The sequence below is a fragment of the Populus trichocarpa genome, chromosome 3 (assembly GCF_000002775.5).
Source record: "Populus trichocarpa isolate Nisqually-1 chromosome 3, P.trichocarpa_v4.1, whole genome shotgun sequence".
NCBI lineage: Eukaryota > Viridiplantae > Streptophyta > Magnoliopsida > Malpighiales > Salicaceae > Populus > Populus trichocarpa.
Genome location: NC_037287.2, coordinates 6,808,531 through 6,834,165, shown reverse-complemented (window position 1 = coordinate 6,834,165; position 25,635 = coordinate 6,808,531).

The window sequence follows — 25,635 nt, the reverse complement described above, 5'->3', positions numbered from 1 at the left end:
AAGTCCTCTCATCAATTGGAATAGGCACCAGATCAATAGGAACACAAGGGTTAAACCATACATAACTTCAAATGGTGAACATTTCATAGCTCCATGCACACTATGATTATAAGGAAACTCCACAATAGGCAAACAAGTGTCCCATCTCTTTAAAGTTTTACTTATAACAACTCGTAATAAAAAAGAAAGAGTTCGGTTCACTACCTTTGTTTGTCCATCAGTTTGTGGATAACATGTCGTAATGAAAACTAATTTCATTCCAAGCTTCCTCCAAATAGTCTTCCAAAAATGGCTAAGGAATTTTGCATCACGATCAAATACAATACTTGGAGAGACTCCATACAAACATACAACTTCTTTAATGAACAAATCAATAATGTTTACAACATCGTTAGTCTTGTGGCAAGCTATCAAATATGATATTTTGGAGAATCGATCAACCATAACCACAACTAAATCCTTTACACACTGTGTTCTAGGCAGCCCAAGTACAAAGTCTATACTAATATCCATTCACGGCTGCTCCAGAATAGGTAATGACATATAAAGCCCATATGCATTCTCCTTTCCCTTAGCCTTCTTGGACACAACACGTGTGATATCCCCTTATCCATGATAAAACACCTGTCACATATCAAATGGAAAATATGGTAATTTGTTTTATACAGTTTTCATATAATAGTCTACCGAAATTTCTACCAAAATTTTGGCAGAGTCTCCCTTATACCGGGAGGTCCCAAGTTATCAACATTTAACCTGTTTACACCTCTAAACTCCCACATCTCATAACTCAATCATGGCCCAATCGTCTTGAGTCTCAATCCCACAAACATCATCATCATCACAACCACAATATTTATAACATACATTGAATATCTAATATCATTATAGAGGAATAAACGAGATAAACACGTATACATAGAGCATGATTACATGAATTTTAGAGTTAAGTTCATCTATTCAAGTTTAAATATTAATTATACAAAATAAGTTATATAAATATTTTAATATTACAAAATACAAGGATATACTCCCCAGAACTAGATACAAAAAGTGAACAAAAGTTAGGATTTACTCTTGTCGTGCGATGATCCTGAAACAAAACACATATTATTAAGACATGAATATCACAAAAAGTATAGTAACACAAAAATCCAACAATTTAAAAAGACAAACATGTATTCATTTTCTATTCACTTCTCTCTCTTTTTTTATTCCAATGTAACTCTTTCTCATTCGGCTACTAAAAACGGTTTCATCTTCCATTTTCAACTTCCATTTAAGATTCCATAAAATCGACCAGAACCATTTCCGCCTGACACACTGCCGATACCAATTCCATCGCTATTATCATCACCCCGTAGGCGTCGATGCATGGCGATCCCTTTACTCGGGATCCTAACATACATTAAATATATGCTAGCTGATACATGGTGATCCCCCTACTCGGGATCCTAACATACACTAAATGTATGTTAGTCCATGCCCCTTAGGCATCGATGCATGGTGATCCCCTTACTCGAGATCCTAACATACACTAAATGTATGTTAGTCCATGCCCCATATTACAATTCTCATATTTTCTATGTCAGCGATACTTCCATTACGTGGTAAATCACATGCAAGACTATTCACCTTGAACACATATACATTCAGGATACTATATGAAATAACAACATCATTACGCAAACTTTCATTCTTTCATACAATATCCAACATTCATTAATTCACATTTCACATCAATAACATATTAAATCATGGAATTTAACTAGAAAGCATAGGTACGGATCACCTACCTGCAGTAGAAGCTCTACTTGTGCTCCCCTGCTGCACCACGCCTGTGGTCCCTCTTGTAATAACAGGCATATCTCTTAAATTATCCTCATTCAAGGATATATTTTATAATAACAACATTAACAACCAATATAGGTCTTTCTTTCAATTATTCCTCTCTTTATATTTTACGTTTTTCTTATTTCATCCATTACTATCGTCATTCTTTGTCCGACCATAGTTATCATTACAAGTTTTCATTTTGAACATGGCTCGTTTCTTTTGGAATTTAAGATGTAATATCACATGTTTCCTCGAAGGGAAAAGATCCAATTTTTACCCTTAACGCGTCTAGATAGTCGTTTTAGTGACTTTTTGAATCTGCCAGCAGAGGTCGCATTCCAACCGGGTTGTGCTTGTTGATTTGCTTTGGCTAATGACATCCGAGGTGGATGACCGGGTTGTGGTTGATGATTAGTTTTGGCAAATGGCATCCTAGATGGATGGCCGAGTGGATTATGACGATTGGCTTCGGTTAATGATATCCATAAGAGATGACAAGTTTGAATTTTGGGATTAGTTTTGGTTAGTAGCATCCAAGATGGATGACCAAGTTTAGATATTGCGATTAGTTGCAGTTAAAATCATCCAAGGTGGATGGTCGGGTTAAGGTGAAGTAATTAACCTCGATCGAAGATTAAACTTCGGCCCCACCACTTCTATGGAGAGGTTGGGGCATATGTTAGTACATCAAGCAAAATAATAAGGATTGTATAGTGTATATGAGAAGTGAATGAAAGATTGTACTCACCTTTAGTTGATAACGAAAAATAACGATAATGTCCTTCTAGTTATTATTATTATGTTTAGATTATTTACAATTCTTATATCCATATTGTTTTTGTACCAGGGACATCACACAATCAAGGTGCGTGGGAATACCATTCCATGGGTTCTTATATTTTGAAAGGTGTTATGTAATAATATGTCTTAAGTGTTATGCTGAATATTTGCCATTCGACACTTTTGTAAGGACTTGTAATGAAAACTGTAATGGAACATGGATGTGGATGTGCAAACATGTAGATACGATATTATGAATATATTTATGTGGTATTCTCGTTGATGAGGATGTTGTGTTGAGAAATCACATGAGGATCGTATGAAAGGAGGTATTAATTATGTAAGATTGTTGTTCGGCACTTATGGATAAACTCGTGTTGATAAAAAGACTATAACATGAATGTAAATTCATAAGTATGAATATGAAAATATAATTCAATAGGATGTAACGTAAGTGTATGAATATGAAAATATAATTCAATAGGATGTAACGTAAGTGTATGAATATGAAAATATAATTCAATAGGATATAACGTAAGTGTATGAATATGAAAATATAATATTATGGGCATGTGTATTAGGTATCCATCTTATGGGAATGTTGATTTATGAAAACTATATCTGTATGATGCCATGATAAGGAAGGGAACCTAATTACTAATTCACAGAATGTCATTGTGAGAAGTATCGAGAACAAAAAAAAATTCCACCATTTTTTGCTTAAAAAAGCCGAGTTGTTACAGTTGGTATCAAAGCGCCTAGTTTGGATCTTGAGGATTGATGAAAATAATGTTGTGATTTATTTCAGGATGGTGCACACTCGCCAAGGGGCACGAATCGAGCTACCCTGCTTAGAGAGGAGGAGTAGAGGCTGAAATGCCCAAGATTGGCATGATGAGGATCCATTGGATGATACTGCTTCCCATGCTTCAGCAAGAGCATCTGGGTCCTTGTGCGGAAGAACAACAAGAGTTGAAGAAGAACGGGTACCAAACCGGATAGAAAAAATACCCCCAACAGAGATGGGGCAACAAGAAAAAGCGAAGGCACATCCATCTACAGTACTAACAGGGGGTGCCTCCGCCATGTATACACCTAGTACTATTAGTCTATATTGTTAAAACAGTGATGGAGGGTATGACTAGCTCTACGACACAAACAGTTCCAGCCACACCAATTCCGCAGGTGGCCCCTAGGAGTGTCGTGACCATGAGCAGCGTGGTATTACTCGTACGGTTGGTTAAAGGTATGAGAGAAAAGGGTTGTGAACCATATTTGGGGGAACAAGATGTTGAGATAGCCGAGAGGTAGATTAGGAAAGTGGAGAAGACTATGATCCAGATTAATATACCTGAAGGCTTATAGGTAAACTATGCTCTCAATTATTATCTGATCGGGCCATTACTCAATTATATTCCAGATACCATCGCAAGGTGAAAGAACAAGAGTTCTCGGTGTTAGGACAAGGTGTTATGTCAATATTGGACTATGAAAGGAGATTTCATGATCTCTCACTATTTGCTTCGCCCTACATCCCAACCGAAGAGCATATGATTGAGAAGCTGAGAGATGGGCTTCAACAGGAATCGATGCAAGGGTTGATTGCCTTATAGTTTAATTAGTGAGAGAACTAATTGAGGCAACATAAGCTTTGGAAGCCTGTATTGGACAGGGTCGACAGAGACATTAGTGATGTAAACACCCAATAAAAAAAATGATGAAATGAATGAAAGTAAAAAGCAACCCCGCCGCCGCTGCCGATTTATGGATTGGCAGCGACGCAGTTCTCACCGTCGATTTCTGAATTGGTAGCGAAGTAGCTTTCGCTGTCAATTTTTGAATCAGCAGCCACATAGTTTTTGTTGATGATTTTTAATTTGACAGCGACTCTGTAAACACCCAATAAAAAATGATGAAATGAATGAAAGTAAAAAACGACCCCACTGCCACTGTTGATTTATGGATCAGCAGCGATGCAGTTCTTGCTGCTGATTTTTGGATCTGCAGCGACGCAGTTTTTGCTGCCAATTTCTAGATCGACAGCGACGCAAGCAAAGCAGCTTTTGTTGTCGATTTCTGAATCGACAGCGACCTAATTTTCGTTATCGATTGCTGAATCGGCAGCGACTCGGTCTAAGTGAATGCCTAGGGAAACAAACCAGACTGTCTTAGGGAGTTAAAGGAAGAGAGAAAACCGGACATGAGATAACCAAATGGGGGAGAAGGAACAAACTTAAACCAGCACCAAACACCCCAGCTCTTCCCAAAGTTGTCTGCAGCAGCTGCATGTTCAGCTGCATGTTTCCCTTCTCTTCCTCCTCCCAACAAAAATTTAAACCAAACCAGCATAGAGTACATCTTTGTACGTGTGAGAGAGAGAGTTGAGATCTTGAGAGAAGATTGAACAACTACCTAGAGGGAAGGAGAAAGGGGATAAGAACCGAGAGAGGAAGAAGAATGAGGAGAACTTGAAGGAGAAGAGAAAATGCATGTGTGTGTTGATGTTAAAATCATGAAACTCTATTAGAATCTAGTGACTGATTATGTGATGGAATTGAAAATGCATGTGTGTGTTGATGTTAAAATCACGTGTCTCTGCTAGATTTTAGTAACAGATTATGTGCTGGAATTGAAAGTGCATGTGTGTGTGTGTTCATGTTAAAATCATGTGACTCTACAGCGAATTTGTGATTCACTGTCGAAATTATGTTGTCTTCAATGAATCAGCGTTCACTGCCGAAAGTGTGTTCTACATCAAATTTGTGATTTGCTGCTGAAATTAAGTACAGTGAATTAACATTCGTTGCTAAAAGTGTGTTGGCTGCAGCGAATCAGTGTTCACTGTCGAAAGTGTGTTTTGCAGCGAATTTGTGATTCGCTGTCGAAATTGAGTTGTCTGTAGCTAATTAACATTCGCTACCGAAAGTGTGTTAGCTGCAGCAAATTAGCATTCGCTGTTGAAAGTGTGTTGTCTACATCGAATTTGTAATTTGCTGCTGAAATTTGAGTTTTCTGTAGCGAATCAGTGTTCGCTGCCGAACGAGTGTTGTCTACAGCAAATCTGTGATTCAATGTCGAAATTATATTGTCTGCAGAGAATCTATGATTCGCTGCTGAAAGGGTGTTGGCTGCAGTGAATCAGTGTTCCCTGCTGAAAGCGCGTGTTTTGCAACGAATTTGTGATTTGCTGCCGAAATTGAGTTGTCTGCAGTGAATTAGCATTCGCTGCTGAAAGTGTGTTGGTTGCAGCAAATTAGTATTTGCTGCCGAAAGTGTGTTGTCTACAATGAATTTGTGGTTCGCTACCAAAATTGAGTTTTCTGTAGCGAATCAGCATTCGTGCCGAAAGTATGTTGTCTGTAGCGAAATTGTGATTCGTTGCTGAAATTGAGTTGTTTGCAACGAAATTGTGATTCACTGCCAAAATTAAGTTGTCTGCAGTGAATGTGAAAGTGTATTTGCTGCAATGAATTAGCATTTGTTGTCGAAAGTGTGTTGTCTACAACGAATTTGTGATTCCTTGCCGAATTGTGTGGTGCCTACTGCGAAATAGCTTTTGCTGCCGAATTGTGTGGCCTGTAGTGAACTAGCTTTCGCTGCCGAATTTTGTAGCCTGCAGGGAACGAGTTTTCACTGCTGAATTTTGTGGCCTGCAGGGAACCAGCTTTTGCTACTGAATCGTGTGACCTGCAGCAAAACAATTTTTGCTACCAAATTATGTGGCCTACAGTGAACCAGTTTTCGCTGCCGATTTTCTACAATAGACTCCTCGGTAAGAAATGACTTAAAGGCTTGTAACAATTTCATTGTATGATGGTGTAAAATATGGAACACTTAAATGTGAACATATGGATTCTTGAAATAGGTATGGTGATGAATGTGATTTAAGGATGCAAATGCACTGAATTGTGGCCGTTAATGTCTTAGGTGGTGATGGATCCTCTGGACACCGAAGTTCGGGGCATCCGCGCTTGTATAATCTAATTGAATATAATCGCTCTTGTTATATAATAAAGTAACGGTCGGGATCAAACCTTTGTCAGGACAAGGACAACCTGTAGGTGGAGCAGGTAGGTGGTTTGCACCTTCCTTTTTCATAATGTTAATTTATAAAATGCTCTATCATGAATGTCACCATATTGTGTTAGTACAAATATCAAGTTGTCAAAGGAGTAAATGTTGATGAATAAATGATTAGCTACGGCTAATGGCATCCAAAATGGATGACATGTGGATGCCATTGATAAATAAATGATTAGCTTCGGCTAATGGCATCTGAATGGATGGCCGGGATAAATAAATGATTAGCTTCGGCTAATGGCATCCTAAGTGGATGGCCAGGATAAATAATTGATTAACTTCGGCTAATGGCATCCTAAGTGGATGACCAGAATATATGAATGATTAGCTTTGGCTAATGGCATCCGAATGGATGGCGGGACAAGTGAATGATTAGCTTTGGCTAATGGCATCCTAAGTGGATGGCTGGGATAAGTGAGTGATTAGCTTCGGCTAATGGCATTCGAATGGGTGGCCGGGATAAAGAAGTGATTAGCATCAGCTAATGGCATCCTAAGTGGATGAACAAGATGCATAAACAATTAACCTCAACTAATAAAGCCCTAAAAGGATATCCAGATTTGAAAATTATGAGTAATTGCAAGAATTGATGCATTCATGTGCACTACAAGCTATGCATACCAAGTATATGAAGAAACTATGAATGTTATGCCTCAAACATGGAATAATGTTAATGCTTCATTAAACTACCTAACTGCTTATTATTAAGTAACTATATTCTTATAAATAGTTTGTACTGCAGCAGGGACGTCACTTTAACGAGGTGCCTAGGAAACCCAATACACAGGAACCTACTTTTACAAGGAACCATGTAGTTGCATTTTAAATCACGATGTATTTTGTATGAACAAAATGTACTGAATATATAACTATTATTAGATGCTTTTGTTTAAATTCATGATGCCTACTAGTATATAGGAATGCAAACTCATGTCTATGTATGTTTATTTTAAGGCGAACTTGTAATCATGCAAACATAATATTATGTGCATATGTAAGAATTACTTTTAAACAAGATGTTAATTGATGTTGGTTTATGGATTGTATCTGGTAATGAGAGGAAACAAGTTCATCGAATTTTGATATGATGTTGTGCCAAGTATATATATAAAATTACTGTTATTTTGGCTTAAAAAGCCAGTTTGTTACAAGGGAGTAGGTAAAAGGAGAGACGGGGATGATTTTTCCAGTAGACCGCCATTTTCGAAGAAGGGAAAAAGTGGAATGTTTGAGGCATCCACGAGGAAGGGAATAGTAGCGGTGTTGTTTCTCCAACAATCAAGTGGAAGAGTGATGGCTAGACAAACTCACCTAAGAGCAAACCCATCAGGGGGGGACTAATGACCGGAAGAATGTGCATTACCCTCACTATGTGAAGTGCGAACAAAGGCATCCGGGAGACTGCTCTGTTTCACTAGGACGATGTTTTATATGTAGGGGAGAGGGTCATCGATGGAGAAACTGCTAGTACTTGGGGCAAGGATGTCATTACTGTAGTGAAAGAGGTTATTATAAGAAGGAATGCCCTAACAGAAACATTGGGCAAGCATAGAGTATGCAGCGGCCAAGTCAAAGCTAACAACAGTCCATCACAGTGAATAGGCCGGTGAGGTTTTCCCAATCAGGAGCAAACTCCAGCCGAGGGAGGCTAGGGGCACAAAATGACCAAACTCCAGGAAGAGTCTTCCATCTAACACAAGAAGAAGTTAGGGTTGCATCCGATATGGCAGCTAGTACACTACTGATGACTAACTTTATCGTGCTTGTGTTGTTTGAACTGGGTGCTACCCACTTATTTTGTACGAGGAGAATTTGCCACCAAAATGGAAAGGGAGTTTGAAATTGGAACTTCGTCAAGAAATAGGGTATGAAACATGATGCCCCTAGAATTACATGATTTTGATATAATCCTAGGCATGATTTAGCTGAGTAAGCACAAGGCCAGATAGACTGCTATACTAAAACTGGTACGTTCCAAATACTGAGGGTTTTTATAGTTAGTGATGATGCCTCGAAGAAAGGACTTGGGTGTGATTGATGTAACATGGGAAGTGATCGCTTATGTGTCAAGACAATTAAAATCTCACGTAGAGAATTTCCCGATACACGACTTGGAGTCGGTTACTATGGTATTTGCTCTGAGAATCTGGAGGCACTATCAATATGAGTTTCTTTAATTTCAAGGACAAAATTTATATTAGAAGGGGAGAATGTACACAAAAAAAGGAAGAAGTAAAGCCGAAATGACTCCACCATCGTTGCCGATTTCTAAATCGGCAGCGACACAGTTTGGCTGCTAATTTCTGAATTGACATTGGCATAGTTTGGTTGTCGATTGCTGAATCGGCAGCGATGCAGTTTTTGGCTGCTGATTTCTGAATCGGCAGTGACACTGTAAAACCTAACAAAAATTAGTGTTGGACCGGCCTATCCTAGGGGAGAATAGGAATAGAAACCATCATAAGATAACCCAAAAGGGGAATAAGGACAACCTTGGTCCAACACCTAAACACCCCAACATGCTCTTCCCAAAATGAACTGTATGCTCTTGCCCCCTTCCCTCTTCCCAAAATGAGTTGTATGCTCCTACCATTTCCTCCTCAAAGAGAGCTCAACAAACTCAACTGCATGTGCCTCCTTAGGCATGAGATAGAGAAGGGAGAGTTAGAGGGTGGGCTGAACACTTGCAAACATGGAAGGAGAGGGAGTCTAGAACTGGTGAGAAGATAACTGAAGGGGTGAAACCAAGAGGGAAGAAGAAGAAGAAAAACTGAGTAAAGAAGGGAAGAATACTGTCAACCTCTTTCTTAAAACTACTTAGATTCGTGAGGTATGAACCATGCCACATCTCCATCTGTTCTTCGGACCTTGGGGCAAAAAAAGAAAAAGACAACCCTAGGAAAATGGCTTAGGATCCTTACATCAGCTGTTAAGGAAATCTAGTCTAGAAAGAGAGACAAAAACAGGGCTGATTTGGGGGACCTAATTCTAGAATATTTAACAAAAGAAATGAGCATATTTGAATGCACAAATTTGGAAAGTTGGCAAACCTTTGTGAGGGCTGGACAAAACATGGAATAAAGGAATAAAATGCATAGATGACAACCTTGCTAGAGATGTTAGATCATGTGAAACCAAAACAGAATTATACTTGTGTTAATGGTGTGATTTCTGAATATTTGGTTGATGAAGTTATATGAAAATATGTTGAAATGATGTAAGTGCAAGCTTATGTTGTTAATAAATCTTGAATCAACATGTTGCAGCTGAAATAGGAATTACATTCATATAATGCTTTGGTTTTGTTGATATGATGAATGGACATACGTAGTTGTGAATCAAGGGGATAGTTATGTATTTCTAAATTGTGATTGTGAGTGTGCTTGTGAAAAAATGTGATGGAATTACATGAACATAGGTCAAATGAATGAAGACATGGTTGTGACAAATTGTGGTGATTATGCTTGCGAAAATGAAATAGATTGAGTGTATATGTAGAATTGTATTGATGATTAAGCCTTAGGAACATGTCAAAGATAAAATGGAAATCATCCCATGATAATGCGTTGATTTTGTTGTGTGATGAATGAATTTGTATAACTTGAGCTAGTGGTTAGAAGAACCTAAATCAAATATGCATGTTGAGATTTGGTTGTGCGTTGTTCATGCCTTGTGATAGGAATTGGATTATGATTGTTGTTAGTATGTGTCCAAGTCTTAGTTAGCAAGTGTTACAAAGGAGAAAAGCCTAGTGTAAGCCTTATGCTTGGCCAAAGGGAAGAAGTGAAATCAGAAACGATTCCATCACCGCTGTCGATTTTTGAATTGGCAGCGATATGGGTTGCGTTGATGATTTCTGAGTCGACAACGACTCAGTTTTCATCAACAATTTCTATGTCTGAGTGAATCAGTTTTCGCTGCCGAATTGTATTGTCTGCAACGAATCAGTGTTCGCTGTTGAATTGTGTTGTCTGTAGCGAATTAGTGTTCGCTGTTGAATTGTGTTGTTTGCAGCAAATAAGTGTTCGTTACCGAATTGTGTTGTCTGTAGCGAATCAGTGTTCGCTGCTGAATTATAGTACCAACAACAGAACAGTTTCCACTGCCAAATTGTGGTGTCCCAACGAATTAGTTCACTGATGATTTTGTGTTCCAGCGAATCCGTTCGCTAACGAGTTTGCGTTGCAGCGAACCAGTTCGTTGACGAGTTCGTGCTTCAGCAAATTAGTTCGCTAAAGAGTTTGTGTTGCAGTGAATCAGTTTGCTGATGAATTTGCGTTTCGGCGAATCAATTTCGCTGACGAGTATGTGTCATCAATTTTGCTAACGAATTGCATGTCACAAGCGAATCAGTTTCGCTGCCGAATTTTGTGTCACTAGCGAAGTAGTTTCGCTGTTGATTTTATGTGGCAGACTCCCATGTCAGAAATGATGTAAATGCTTATAATGATCTCATTGTATGATTGTGTGATATGTGGAACACTTGAATATGAACATGTGTTTTTTTGGAAAATGTATGGTGACGAGTTATGTGATTATCAAATATAAATGTGTTGATTGTGATCATTGATGTGTTAGGTGGTGCGACCGGGATCGGACCTTCAACCAGGCAAGGACACCCCACTAGAGGAATAGGTAGGTGGTTTTCACCTTCCTCTATCATAATGTTAATTTATGAAATGTTCTATCATGAATGTCACCATATTGTGTTAGTACAAATACCAAGCTATCAAAGGAGTAATTGTTGATGAATAAATGATTAGGTTCGACTAATGACATCCTAAATGGATGGTCGGGATGAACAAATGATTAGCTTCGGCTAATGGCATCCATGAGGATATGGATGTGCAAACATGTAGATACGATGTTATGAATATATTTATATGGTATTATCGTTTGTGAGGGTGTTCTGTTGAAAAAATCACATGAGGATCGTATGAAAGGAGGTATAAATTGTGTAAGATTGTCGTTCGACACTCATGGATGAACTCGTGTTGATAACAAAACTAGAATAGGAAGGTAAATTCATGAGTTTGTCAATAGGATGTAATGTAAATGTATAAATATGAAAATATAAGGTTATAAGTAGTGTTGTCATACCTCTAGAGCTTAAATTAAGGCATATAACTCTTTATCATAAGTTGAGTAGTTCAATCATGCATCATTAAACTTTTCACTAAAGTATGCAATATGCCTCCTTTCTTGCAATAACGCAACCCCAATTCCAATCCCGGAAGCATCACACTCTATCTTAAACGTCTTAGCAAAATATGGAAGTGCTAAAACAGGCGTAGTACATAACTTCTCTTTAATCAACTCAAACATTCGGTCAAAGGTGCAACTATAGAACTGAAGTTCTTTACAAATCGCCGATAAAATGAAGCTAAACCATGTAAATTCCTCACATCAGCAATACTAAAGGGTTTCGGCCAATATTTAATTGTTTTTTACATTTTCTTCGTCAACCTTAATCCCACTACTAGAAATGATATAACCAAGAAACACAACACTTTCTTGATATAAATGATGACACTTCTTTAGTTTCCCATATAATTTAGCATCTCGCAAAGTTTCAAATAGAGCCTTAGGATGCTCCACATGATCATCAAAAGTTCTACTAAACACCAAAATATCATCAAAATACACAACAACAAACAATCCAATATGCTTCCAAAAAACATGATTAAGAAGTCGCATAAATGTACTAGGTTCATTAGATAGCCCAAATGGCATTACCAACCATTTCCTGTGTTTTGTTTTAAATGTTGTTTTCCACTCACCCCCTTCATTCATTCTAATATGATGATAACCACTCATCAAATCAATTTTAGAAAACAATGCCACACCATGTAACTCATAAACCAAATCATCAAGTCTAGGTATAGGAAATTGATACTTAATTGTTATCTTGTTGATTTCACGGTTGTCCACACACATCCACATAGTTCCATCCTTCTTTGGCAAAAAGCAAGGTAGGCACGAAACATGGACTAAGTGACTCTCGCATGTAACCCTTCTTTAAGAGCTCACTAACCTGCCTTTGAATTTCCTTTGCCCCCTCTAGATTACACCTATAGGCTGGTCGGTTAATAAGTGAAGCTCCTGACACCAAGTCAATTTGATGCTCAATCCCACGAATAGATGGTAAACCCTTAGGTAACTCTTCTGGAAAAACATCTGAAAAATCCTCAAGCAACTTTATAATTTGTGTTGGCAATTCCACATTCTCTACTTGTAATAATGGTTTCGCCCATTCCATGAAAACAATCCCAATCGAAGCTAATACTTGCTCAATATCTCTCTTCTTGGCTAACATAAGCTCTTTACCCAATTTCACCTTATTTTGTTACCTTCACAATTGATCCTTTCTAACTTGCCGAGAACTCAATGGCAACAAATTCACCTCCTTCCCATCCAGCATAAACGAGTAAGTATTCTTCCATCCATTGTAGGTCACATCTTTATCAAATTGCCATGGACACCCCAATGAGACATGGCTAGCTGACATCGAAGCCATGCCATACAATACCTTATCATGATAGGTTTTGATGGAAAAAGGCACACGAACTTTCTTTGTCACCTGAATCTCTCCATTCTGGTTAAGCCACCATAAACTATACAGTTTAGGATGTGGAACAATAGTTAAACCCAACTTCTCCACCAAGGTAGTGGACGCAACATTAGTGCAACTTTCATTGTCAATAATCATTCCACACACCTTATCCCAATACTAACACCTCGTATGAAAGATGTTATCATGTTGTTCTTTAGTAACATCAATTTGTGCATTCAAAACCCGTTATACCACTAACAAATCTCCTTCTACTGGCTCAAAAGCTTGTCCATGCCCATCCTCAACTTTAGTTTCGGCCTCATCGCTACTGGCCAACTCTCCATGTTTCCCATGCACCACCATAACTCTCTTGTTCGGACATCCAGAAGCAATATGCCCATGCCCCAAACATTTGAAACACTTAATGTTTCGCAACCTCTTAGGATGTTAAGGTTCGATCACCTTTTCTATACCCTTTGTAAAGTCTGAACTTGTACTCCCCTTACTAAACCCCACTTTGATGCAAACCTCTTTAACACACGGTCAAGTAACCCACATGTAAAGACATTAATTCCTGAAAAGCCAAGTAAATCAAGTTTGATAGAGTGCGACACAAAGATAACTTGTACCTAGGCACCAACACTATTAGAAATCAAAACCCCCACCCAACAAATATTGATTCGCAAACGAGAAGTATAAGGATGATGCCATGAAGTTAGTTGTTCTTTAATAAGTCATTTTTCAGTTCTTTAGAGAACCAAGGAAGGGAGAGCATCTCACCAAACACACACAAAGTGCAGCAAACAAGAAGTTTTATTAATCTAAATTGTCTAACCTTACATGTCTAGTTAAGCCTTTATTTATACTGACTTGAGACTGAAACAAATCCTAATGGATTCCTAATGTGGACTTATATGAGGCCCACTTACAATTAAAACCAAATAATATAAATAAACCCTAAACTAAGAAGAAAATAATAATAACAATAATAAATCCAAATTTAATATCCTAAATATGATATGATTAGATTTGTTGTCCTTTAGAAGTCCCATATAAGCTAGGAGAATCAAATATGAAGTTGCCTCCTCTTTAGTTTCCTTGTTCGCAAAGTATCCTCAGCTGACATGAAAACTTATTTAATGATAGATTCCTACCGTAATAAGGATAAAATAATTGTTTCCAAACACCGTAAGGATTCCACATTAATGCGGAGTCCATATCACACATGGAAACTATGTTGTTGCCCATTAAATATCCTTGCAAGACTAGAAAATTCTCAAAACCAGCTACCACATCCTTGTAGGAAAAAAATCGCCAAATAGAAAATCCACAAGTTAAAAGGATGTAAATAACAAAATTCATATAGCCTTTGTTGACTAGTATTGCTATTCCTTCTTGAACTTCGATTGACTTGAAATTTTAACCAGAGGTAGAAAAACATGTCAGGAGACTCCACGTAAAATTTCAGTCTGATCCAACATTCGAATCGAGAATTATGACTGTTGTCGTAGAACTAGACATTTACGCATTTTACATCACAATCCGAATCTGATTTTTTGTTGTTGTTCAGATTGTATCATTCCCTCTCTCTTCAAGATGATTTGTCTTTGAATCATTAACAGGGATAAGGGAAAAAAAAATTTAGCCTTTTTTTTAAGCCTTTGTAATTCTTTTCTAGCCAACAATCGTCGCCAACAACTTTGGATGAAGGTAGTAGCCCTTCTCTTTCGTTTATCATCATTGCAGTGTTTTTGCTCATCTCTTTCTAAAGCTTGCTGGGCATCGACTAATGTCGTTAACACATCAAGTTCTTGTTGCATCTCCCTTAGAATATGGGATAGACTCTTTGTTTCTTTTTTTAGAACACTAATCTCTTTATTTTTCTCCCTTTGATACCACCTCTCCTTTTGAATCCTCATCTTCTTTTGCCATAATACCTCATCAGAATACTTGAAATCCTAATTTGATGCGAACCCTAGCGGAATTTAATGGTATTCTCGACCCCAAGATCAATCTAACCCAAGTTTGTTGAGATTTGAATGAGCTTATCACAATGGAAGACTTGCTCCAAGGCAACAAGACTATAAACCAACTCGATCACAACGCCTACACCTGGAGACGAGCAAAGGAAGTATAAATTCACAACAAAGAATGGTCAATTCTTTGAAGAGTTGAAATCTCAATCAAGAACCAAGATTGAGCAACCAAAAGTCAGCTACAATGCTGAAAATATCATCAAAAGTCTAACCTAAAATTATTCCTAAAGAGTATTATTTAAACTCCAAACCAAAACCCTAGTTTCCCTAATGGGTCTTACATAAACCCAATTTAAATAATAATCAGCCCAAACTAATTAAAATAAACAAGTCTAAAACCCAAACAAATTGTCTCCTCTCAACATAATTAAAGTTTGATAGCCCAACTAATTAAATAAGACAAGTTCGTTGTTTCCGTATTCTGTCTGGCAGTAGCAAGACCCAATTTAAAACGGATGGTTCTCTCTATTCTTAATGAATTGGAAGGCGTGCCATATACCATTGGAAAGGTATGAAAGTCTAGCTTCCAGCCCAACCAGAATCACATCCAAGTTCGATTTGTAGCTCCAGTTATAACAAAAAAAAGTAACAAAATGTCAAACTGTCTGAATCTAGTCTTCTTCTCTCAATCCTTGTGTAATGGTCTTGGTTCCACCAACAATCCCCTCATGAACATGAATCAGATTAATCAAGGCTTGCTCTTTATTATTACAAATCCTCTTAAAGTCCACCTTAGCCCATGTATCTTGAAGAAGTCCATTGAAAGCTTCTTTGAACTTCTTGGCTCTAAGCCTAGTAACTGGACCAACTGGAACCTCCAATGGATCCTTTGATGGTTGGATCGCATCATAATTGTAATACTCACTTTGCATTTTTTTTATATCAAAACCTAAAACAAAAGCTAATGACAATAAAGAAAGTAAGAAGACACTAAGAACTTAAAACTAACCCAAAATTACATGGACTTTCAATTACGAACGTAACAAACCCCTTTAAAGTTTAGACCCAAATTTGGATCCTAAACCAAACGACTTCCAAATGGTCTGAATTTTGATATTTAGAGCGAATTCACCCCCAAAAAAACCAGAATATCAAGTTTGATTTAATTCCAAATTGATTTGATATATGGATGTGAAACTGACACGAATCAACCCATTTAAAACCCCAATTTGGAAACTAAACCAAACGATGTTGAAATGAGTTGAAAATTGATATACTGTGCGATTTCACCCTAAGTAACTAGAATATCAATTTTGACACAATTACAATATGGTTTGATAAGTGGATGCAAAATAGAAGCGAAACAAACCCTTTTGTCCTAAATAACATTTTCTGAAATTATTATTTTTTTACTCTAAAAAGAAATTTTGAATAGAAAGAATAATATGACACCTTTTTTTTAATCCCAAAAGACTCAATTATACACAACTAATCAATAATAACATAGGAAGAAGAGAATTTAACCAAAACTGATTTGAAACAAGATCAGACCCGAAACAAAGACAACACAAAGAAAAATTGACGTGGAAGATAAAAACAAAAATACAAGAAATAAAAGGATATAACCTGATTAATAGAGCCAAGCTCTGATATCAAATGATGCGAATCTCTTGAATACGCGATCAAGCAACCCACACACAAAGACACCAATTCCTAGAAAGCCAAGTAAATCAAGTTTGATAGGAGTGTGATATAAAGATAACTTGTACCTAGGCACCAACACTATTGGAAACGAAAACCTCCACCCAACGAATATTGATTGGTGAACAAGATGTATAAGGATGACACCATGAAGTCATTTGTTCTTCGATAAGTTGTTTTTCAGTTTTTTAGAGATGTATCTCACCAACACACACATACAAAATGCGACAAACAAGAAGTTTTATTAATCTCTAACCTTAAATGTCTAGTCATGCCTTTATTTATACTAACTCAAGATTGAAACAAACTCTAATGGATCCCTAATGTGGACTTATATGAGGTCCACTTACAATTAAACCCAAATAATATAAATAAACCCTAAACTAGGAAGACAGAAATAATAATAACAATAATAAATCCAAATTTAATATCCTAAATATGATATGATCAAATTTATTGCCCTTTAGAAGTCCTATATAAGCTAGGAGAATCAAATCTGAAGTTGCCTCCTCTTTAGTTTCCTTGTTTACAAAGTATCCTTAGCTGACTTGAAAACTTATTTAATGATAGATTACTATTATAATAAGGATAGAACAATTGTTTCCATACACTATAAGGATTCCACATTAATACGGAGTCCATATCATACATGAAAACTATGTTGTTGCCCATTTAAATATCCTTGCTAGACTAGAAAATTCACAAAACTAGTTGCCACATCCTTATAGGAAAACAATCGTAGCCAAAGAGGAAGTCCATAAGTCAAAAGGAAGTAAATAACAAAATTCATACAACCTCTATTGACCAGTATTGCGATGCTTTCTTGAATTTTGATTGACCTAAAATTTTAACCTAAGGTAGGAAAACATATCATGAGACTGCACGTAAAGTTTCAGCCCGATCCAACAATCGAATCAAGAATTATGATTGTTGTCGTAGAACTGGACATTTGCGCATTTTACATCACAATCCGAATCTGATTGTTTTTTCGTTGCTCAGATTATATCATTCCCTTTCTCTTCAAGATGATTTGTCTTTGAATCATTAACAGGGATAAGGGATAAATTTTTAGCCTCTTTTTTAAGCCTTTGGAGTTGTAACAACTTGGCTTTTCAAGCCCAAAACAACGGTAGTTATATATATATATATATATATATATATATATATATATATATATATATATATATACTTGACACAACATCATGTCGGTAACCGGTGAACCCTGTTCCCTCTCATTATCAAGATACAATCCATACACCAACATCAAACAACATTTCATTTAAAAGTGAATCTTACATATACACATAATATTATGTTCGCATGATTATAAGTTCACATTAAAATATACATACATAGACATGAGTTTGCATTCCTATCATACTAATAGTCATCATGAATTTAAAAAAAAATATCTAATAACAGTTATACATTCAGTATATTGATTCATACAAAATACATCGTGATTTAGAATGGAACTACATGATCCCTTGCAAAAATAGGTTCTCGTGTATTGGGTTTCCTATGCACCTTGTTGGTATGATGTCCCTACTGTAGTACAAAATATTTATGAGAATATAGTTCTTTAATAATTAAGCAGATAGTTAAATAAATGAAGCATTAACATTATTCTCTGTTGGAGATATAACATTCATAGTTCCTTTACATACTTGGTGTGCACATCTAGTAATACACATGAATGCATCCATTCTTTCAATTACTCATGATCTTCAAATTTGGCTATCCTCTTAAGGCATCATTAGCCGAGGTTAACCGTTCATTCATCCAAGTCATCCACTTAGGATGCCGTTAGTCGAAGCTATCAATCATTTGTCCCGGCCATCCATTCGGATGCCATTAGCCAAAGTTACTCAATTGTTCATCAACATTTACTCCTTTGACAGCTTGGTATTTGAACTAACATAACACGGTAACATTCATGATAAAGCATTTCATAATTTAACATTAAGAAAGAGGAAGGTGGAAATCACCTACTTGTTCCACCTGTGGGTTGTCCTTGTCCTGACGATGGTCTGATCCCGGCCGCACCACCTAAGACATCAACGACCATGCATCAGTACATTTGCATTCTTAAATCACATTCATCACCATACTTATTTCAAGAATCCATATGTGCACATTCAAGTGTTCCACAATTCGGCGGCGAAAACTGTTTCGCTGCAGGTGCTACACAATTCGGCATCGAAAACTGTTTTACTGCAGGCATCTTAATTTTGGTAGCGAATGCTACTTCGCTGCAACTAAAGCACTTTCGACAGGGAATGCTAATTCGCTGCAGGCAACACCATTCGCTGTAGACAACTGAATTTCAGCAGCGAATCACAGGTTCACTGCAGAACACACACTTTCATTAGTGAACGCTGATTCGCTGCAAACAATTCAATTTCGGCAGCAAATTATAAATTCGCTGTAGAACACATACTTTCGATAGCGAACACTGATTCGCTGCAGGCAATTCAATTTCGGTAGTGAATCACAAATTCACTATAGAACACATACTTTCGGCAGTGAATAATGATTTGCTACAGGCAACTCAATTTTAGCAGCGAATCACAAATTCGCTGCAGAGTACACACTTTCGGCAGCGAACACTGATTCGCTGCAGAAAACACACTTTGGGCGGCGAATGCTAATTCGTTACAGACACTTAATTTTAGCAATGAATCACAGTAACCAGTTTAGGTCATGTATCGGGTAATTCTCTATGTGAGCCTTTAACTGTCTTGACACATGAGCGATCATTTCCCCATGTTTATCACACCCAAGTCCTTTCTTCGAGTGTTCACTACAAACTACCAGACCTTTGGTATTTTGGAACGTAATAGTTCTAGTATAACAGCCTATTTGGCCTTGTACTCGCTCGGCTAATCATGCCTAGGTTTATACCGAAATCATGTAATTCTAAAGGGATCAAGTCTACTTCTGTTTCATACCCAGCTAGACTAAACCCCTCTCCCACATACATAATATTTGTTTCAACATGTTCCCCATTGAGGTTCCAGTTACGAACCCCTTTTCTAGTACTTCCACTCATTTCCCCCAATTTGGTGGTAATTCTCCTTGTACTAAATGAGTGGGTAGCACCCAATTCAAAACAACACAAACACATTAAAGTTATTCATCGGTAGTGTACCTGCTTGTCGTGATGTCGCGGTCGCACAAATTAATTACTCTAGCTTAAAACACAACACACAAGATAGTATAGAGCAAGCAAGGGGTCGATCCCACGAGGAAGGTTCAAGTCAGATTTTTATGCTAGATGATATGCAATTTGGGGGGTTTGGATGTTATCTAGGCTAAAGCAAAACAAAACTGAAAACTATCAAGCAAAATTTTAAAAAATCAGAAAATTATCAAGAGAACAAACCGTGGTCGCAAGCACACGTCCACTTACGGAAATCAGAACTGATCATGGAAACGAAACATCATTTTATATTCTGAATATTTATCTCTTCTTAACATTAGTTAGTTAATGGATCCTCCGTATAACTAACCCTAACCATCAAACAACCACAGTGTCTGCACTAATAATTTAATTCAATGGCAGCCTTAAGAACTAGATAAGTTGATTAATCAAGAAACATAACTGTTCGCAGTCTATGTTTGATTCGATTGAATGTTCTCCCTAAGATTAATAACGTAGATCCACCATAATTATTAAACTCAGTTCCTTCACAAGTTCATATACCACAACTCCGGTTTTGATATCAAACTTAGCAATAAATTGTTTACAATAATAACTTAGAGTCCGCTCTAGCAATTAAAATAAACAATCATAGGAAAAGTAAGCATAGGAGAACAAACATATTCATCATATAAATTAAAAAGAAAAGGTAAAATAAATCTCACAGTTCTTGAAATCCGAAGGTTTCCGTGTCCTTGCAACCAAGAAAAAGAGTTTAGCCTTGCATGCTTGTTGAACAACTAATCAAAAAGAAGGAGGAATGCATGATTTCGGGTTTCTTAGAGGAAGGGGCATTTTTCTCTTCTTGGCTGACTGCCCCCCTTCTCTTCTCTCATTCTTTTTATATCCTAGGAAACCCTAGTCTCTATTTTACAAAATAGTCATCCTTTAAGTAGACAGTTTACATTTAAGTACTTCAATAACTATTTTCCTAAAAAAGAAGAAATAACCTTGCATGAAATCTTCAAGCTTTGACTTAGAGGAGCTAAATTGCTGAAATAAAAACTTGGATATCGAGTTAGATGCTTTGTAACATAATTTGAACTCGTTTCTTCATAAAATCTGTTTGCTGGCAGAATTCAGTTGTCATCTTTGAAAAATCATATCCCCCTCATATGACATCTTTTTTGGCTGACATTTTAAACGTTGATAGGTCTTTGTGTCAGGAATCCCAAAACATTGAGTTTGTATCAATTGGACTTCTATAGCTACAGATATTCAAGTTGAAATGGCCCAACATCAACACTGGCAGATTGCAAGATTTGACTTAGAAGGCTGCGATTTCCATGCTCTTCCTTATTTTAGTTTCTTGCCTTAGATGTCCAGAAATATATGGATGTTAGCTTTTTAATGCTAGTGGAATCACTTCATTTCGACCTCTAGAACTCACGCTCTACACAAAACATCGACTAAAGGTCAAATCTATCAATTACCTCCAATTTACCCCTTTTGGCATCATTCATCCAAAAGTGCCTTCAAAACATAAAACAAAGAATATCAAGGCATTTTATATATAAAACATAGGCAAAACACTAGTTAAATGTGGGTGAAACTATCGAATAATATGGTTGCATCAATACCCCCACACTTAGCTCTTGCTCGTCATTGAGAAATGATAGGTAAAATAAAATTGAAATTAAATTAAATCGAATCATTATGACTAATCTCCTAATGTCCCATCAATATCCAAGAATATATGCATTATAAACAAGAATACAATCAAGAAGGATAAAGAGTATAAATTTTCATGAATTTATTTACATGTAAACTTCCAAACTCAATTAATCGTCGGGATTTAAATGAAATCTATGCCATGCCAAAGTGATAGGTCCTCTCATTGATATACACTCCAACTCTCACGTGTTTAGGGCTTATGTGTTTAAATCTCTCAGATTCAATCAATGAATATGTTCTACCATAAGCTTGCTCTTCAATCTCATCTCCATTACTAACATATTACAAGCAATGCATGAATCGAAAGGTCTTTTTCCGGTTGTAATGGGGCTAAGGTTAAGGTGAGGTAAAAGAGAGTAAAAGAAAATTTTCAAACCGAAGAAAATAGAGCATTCTGAAAAATGATATTTCAAACAATATATTTCATCAAAGCACATAAATTTTCCATCTTTAATCACCAATGCTTAACTTCTTTTGATTTCAAGCTCTTTCGACATAAAATCTTAAGAACATAAAGGAATACTTCTTGTTTTTTTCTTTTCTTTTCTTTTCTTTTTGTTTTTCACCTTTGGCAACTTTGCCCATCTTTTCATCAAGCATCACTTCTTCTTTCTTTTCACATAATTTCCAACCATAATTCCATGAGATATCACAAGTATATGCCATACTAATCCTTGGCCAGGGGAAAATGAAAACATATAAAATGTTAAGGCTTATACATGGATAAAGCAAAGAAAAGATAAACAAGCTCAAAAGGGGCTCACTAAGGATAATATGCTTTAGGTTGACTTTTTGGCTCAAGTGGTTAAAATTCCTAATGCCTTTATCATCTTCATATATATATATATATATGTAATGCAAATGTAATCTCAACAAGATATGAAGCAAGTTCTAGAGATACATATCATTGAAAGAATGCACAATCAAATAATATAATGTTGATGTTTCGAAAGCTTGCATTGGTATAACACTATAAAGTCAACATGATATATTCTCAAAGTCAATCCCTAAACCAATTAAACCTTAAAACTTGCATGCACACTCCTTCATTTGAATTATATCTTCATCTATCTCAATTAATTCTCATATATAATACTCACATTCTTATAAACCAATAGGAGTTCAAAAGATCAAATATAGAAATTTGTTTTTTTTTTTTAACAAAGAAAACCAAAATAAGAAAACCAACATTCTCCCAATACCCCCACACTTAAAACACAACATTGTCCTTAATGTTTAAATAAAAAAAAAAGAATATAAGATAATGATAAAAATAAAGTAAAATGCGAAAAATAAAAGATAAGGGAAAAAGAAAGCAAATTTGATTTTTTTATGTGTGCTAGGTTGCCTCCCAGTAAGCGCTTTTGTTTTATATCATTGACTTGACATGTGGCATGCTCATTCTTTATAGATTGGTTCAGCTAACTCCACAGAAGCGGTGAATTCTGTTGTCCAACCTTCATAGAAAGTTTCAAGTGATACCTATTGACTTTGAGCACTTTGTTTGTTTCTAAACTTGTAATTTCAACTGCACCATAAGGAAAAACATTAGAAACAACAAAGGGTCCAATCCAACGAGAGCGCAATTTTCCAGGAAAAAGTTTCAAACGCGAATGATAAAAAAGGACTTTGTCTCCAACATTAAGCTCTTTTCTTGTAATCATTCGGTCATGAAGACTCTTGGTCTTTTCTTTGTAAATCCTTTCATTCTCATAAGCATCATTGTGTATCTCTTCCAACGTGATTCCAGTCTTTTTGGGTACCAAAAGGATAGGCACCACCCATTTACTGTCCGTGCTGGGGTAAATGACCCCTGAATCATGGAGGACAGTTTGCAAAGCTTGCAAAGCTTGCAAAGCCAATGCTGATTGTTGCATGTTTGGGGGAATACATAAATGCCTCTCCATCTCTTTTATGTCGGTAAAATCATAGCCATAACTCAAAGCCATGCTTAATCCGTTCTCACAATCAAAATCAAAAACTTGCTGCACACACTTATCAATTTGGTCATAGCATGTGATAGAATAAACATTGTTGTAAGGATATTTCATTGCATCATGAAAATTATATTAATTTTTTTCATCTCCTACCTCTATAGACAAAGTATCCTTACCACAATCAATCTTTGTATTGATAGTTTTCAAGAATGGTCTCCCAAACAATATAGGAGTGTTGTTTGATGAATCACAAGAGTCATGTTCCATATCAAGAATATAAAAGTCGCATGGAATAACCAAACTATCAATCTTGACTAAGACATATTCTATCACACCAAGTGGATAAACAAAACTACGATCCACAAGTTGTATTACAATACTAGTGTTATTCAAAGGCTCCAAACTAAAAGAATTATAAACATGTTTAGGCATAACACTAATAGATGCACCTAAATCTCATAAAGCCCTTTTAAAACTAGCATTACCAATAACACATGGGATAGTAAATGCACTGGGTTTTTTTGCTTCAAAGGCATATTCTTTTGAACAACAGCAGATACAACTTCACCCATATTTACCATTTCATGGCCTTTTAGCTTGTAGACTCTCTTGGTAATACACAACTCCTTCAAGAATTTGGCATGCTTTGGAATTTGCTTGATAGCATCAAGCAAAGAAATGTTGAGTTCCATTTTCTTGAAAACCTCTAAAATCTCTTTTTCTTTGTCCTCTTTCTTTGACCTAGAAGAACTCACAGGAAAGGGGGGAATGTTCTTAAAACTGGAATTCATTAAGTGAGGACTTACCTTTGGAGTGTTGGTCGTTGTTTTAGTTTGGGAAGGATGAGGATGTTTCTTCTTTGTACTCAATTTGGTTTGTATCTCTTCTTCTTCCTCCATCTCAATTTGTTTCGACCTTTGCTCTTCAAGTTCTTTCCCACTTCGCAGCATGATCACACTAACATTCTCTTTTGGATTCAATGCTTGGGAGGGCAATTTTCCATTCATTTGTGCTTCCAATTTTCCTACACTTGAAGCTATTTGCCCCATATGCTTCTCTAAGTTGTGAATGACTGACCTTGTTTCCTGTTGAAAAGACATGACAATTTGTTGAAGGTCATAGTGTTAGAGGCTAAAGTTTTCATCATCTTATGAAGATCATCATTCGATGACGACCCCATAACATTGGAGTTGGTGAATGGAGGGGGCTGTCTCGCTTGATAATTCTGTTGGGATTGAAATTCATGGGGATGGAACTGTCGGCCTTGATTACCTTGTTGAGGTGGGTTCCCATAGCATAAGTTCGGATGATCTCTCCATCCGGGTTGTACGTGTTGGAAACGGGATCATATTTACGTCGGGGCTGTCCGTTGAATACTCCATCAACTGCATGAAAATGTAATCTTCTTGCATTGTTGGGCACATATCTGAGGTACGTCCTTGTAAGGAACATATGCTACAAACTTTCACCTTTTATACATTTCCACAAGCCAAAGAACGAATAAGAGAAGTGAGATCATTAACTTTATTTTCAAGATTAGAAATACTTACCTCCTTTACTCGTTTGTTTGAGAAGTCTCCACAGGTGCCAAACTATTTCGAGTTGGCTGCCATGTTTGAGATCAATTGGCGTGCAGTCTCGGGTGTCTTATCTACCAATGCCCCTCCACTTACAACATCAATGATACTACGGTCAGTAGACATCAATCCTTCATAGAAATATTAAATGAGCAGCTGGTCGGGTATTTGATGATGATAGCATTAAATGCATAGTTGCTCAAATCTTTCCCAATACTCGGAGAGTGTTTCGCCATGAGATTGCCGAATCCCACATATTTCTTTCCTTATGTTGGCAACTCAAGATGCTGGGAAATACTTCTTAAGAAAAATCTTCTTC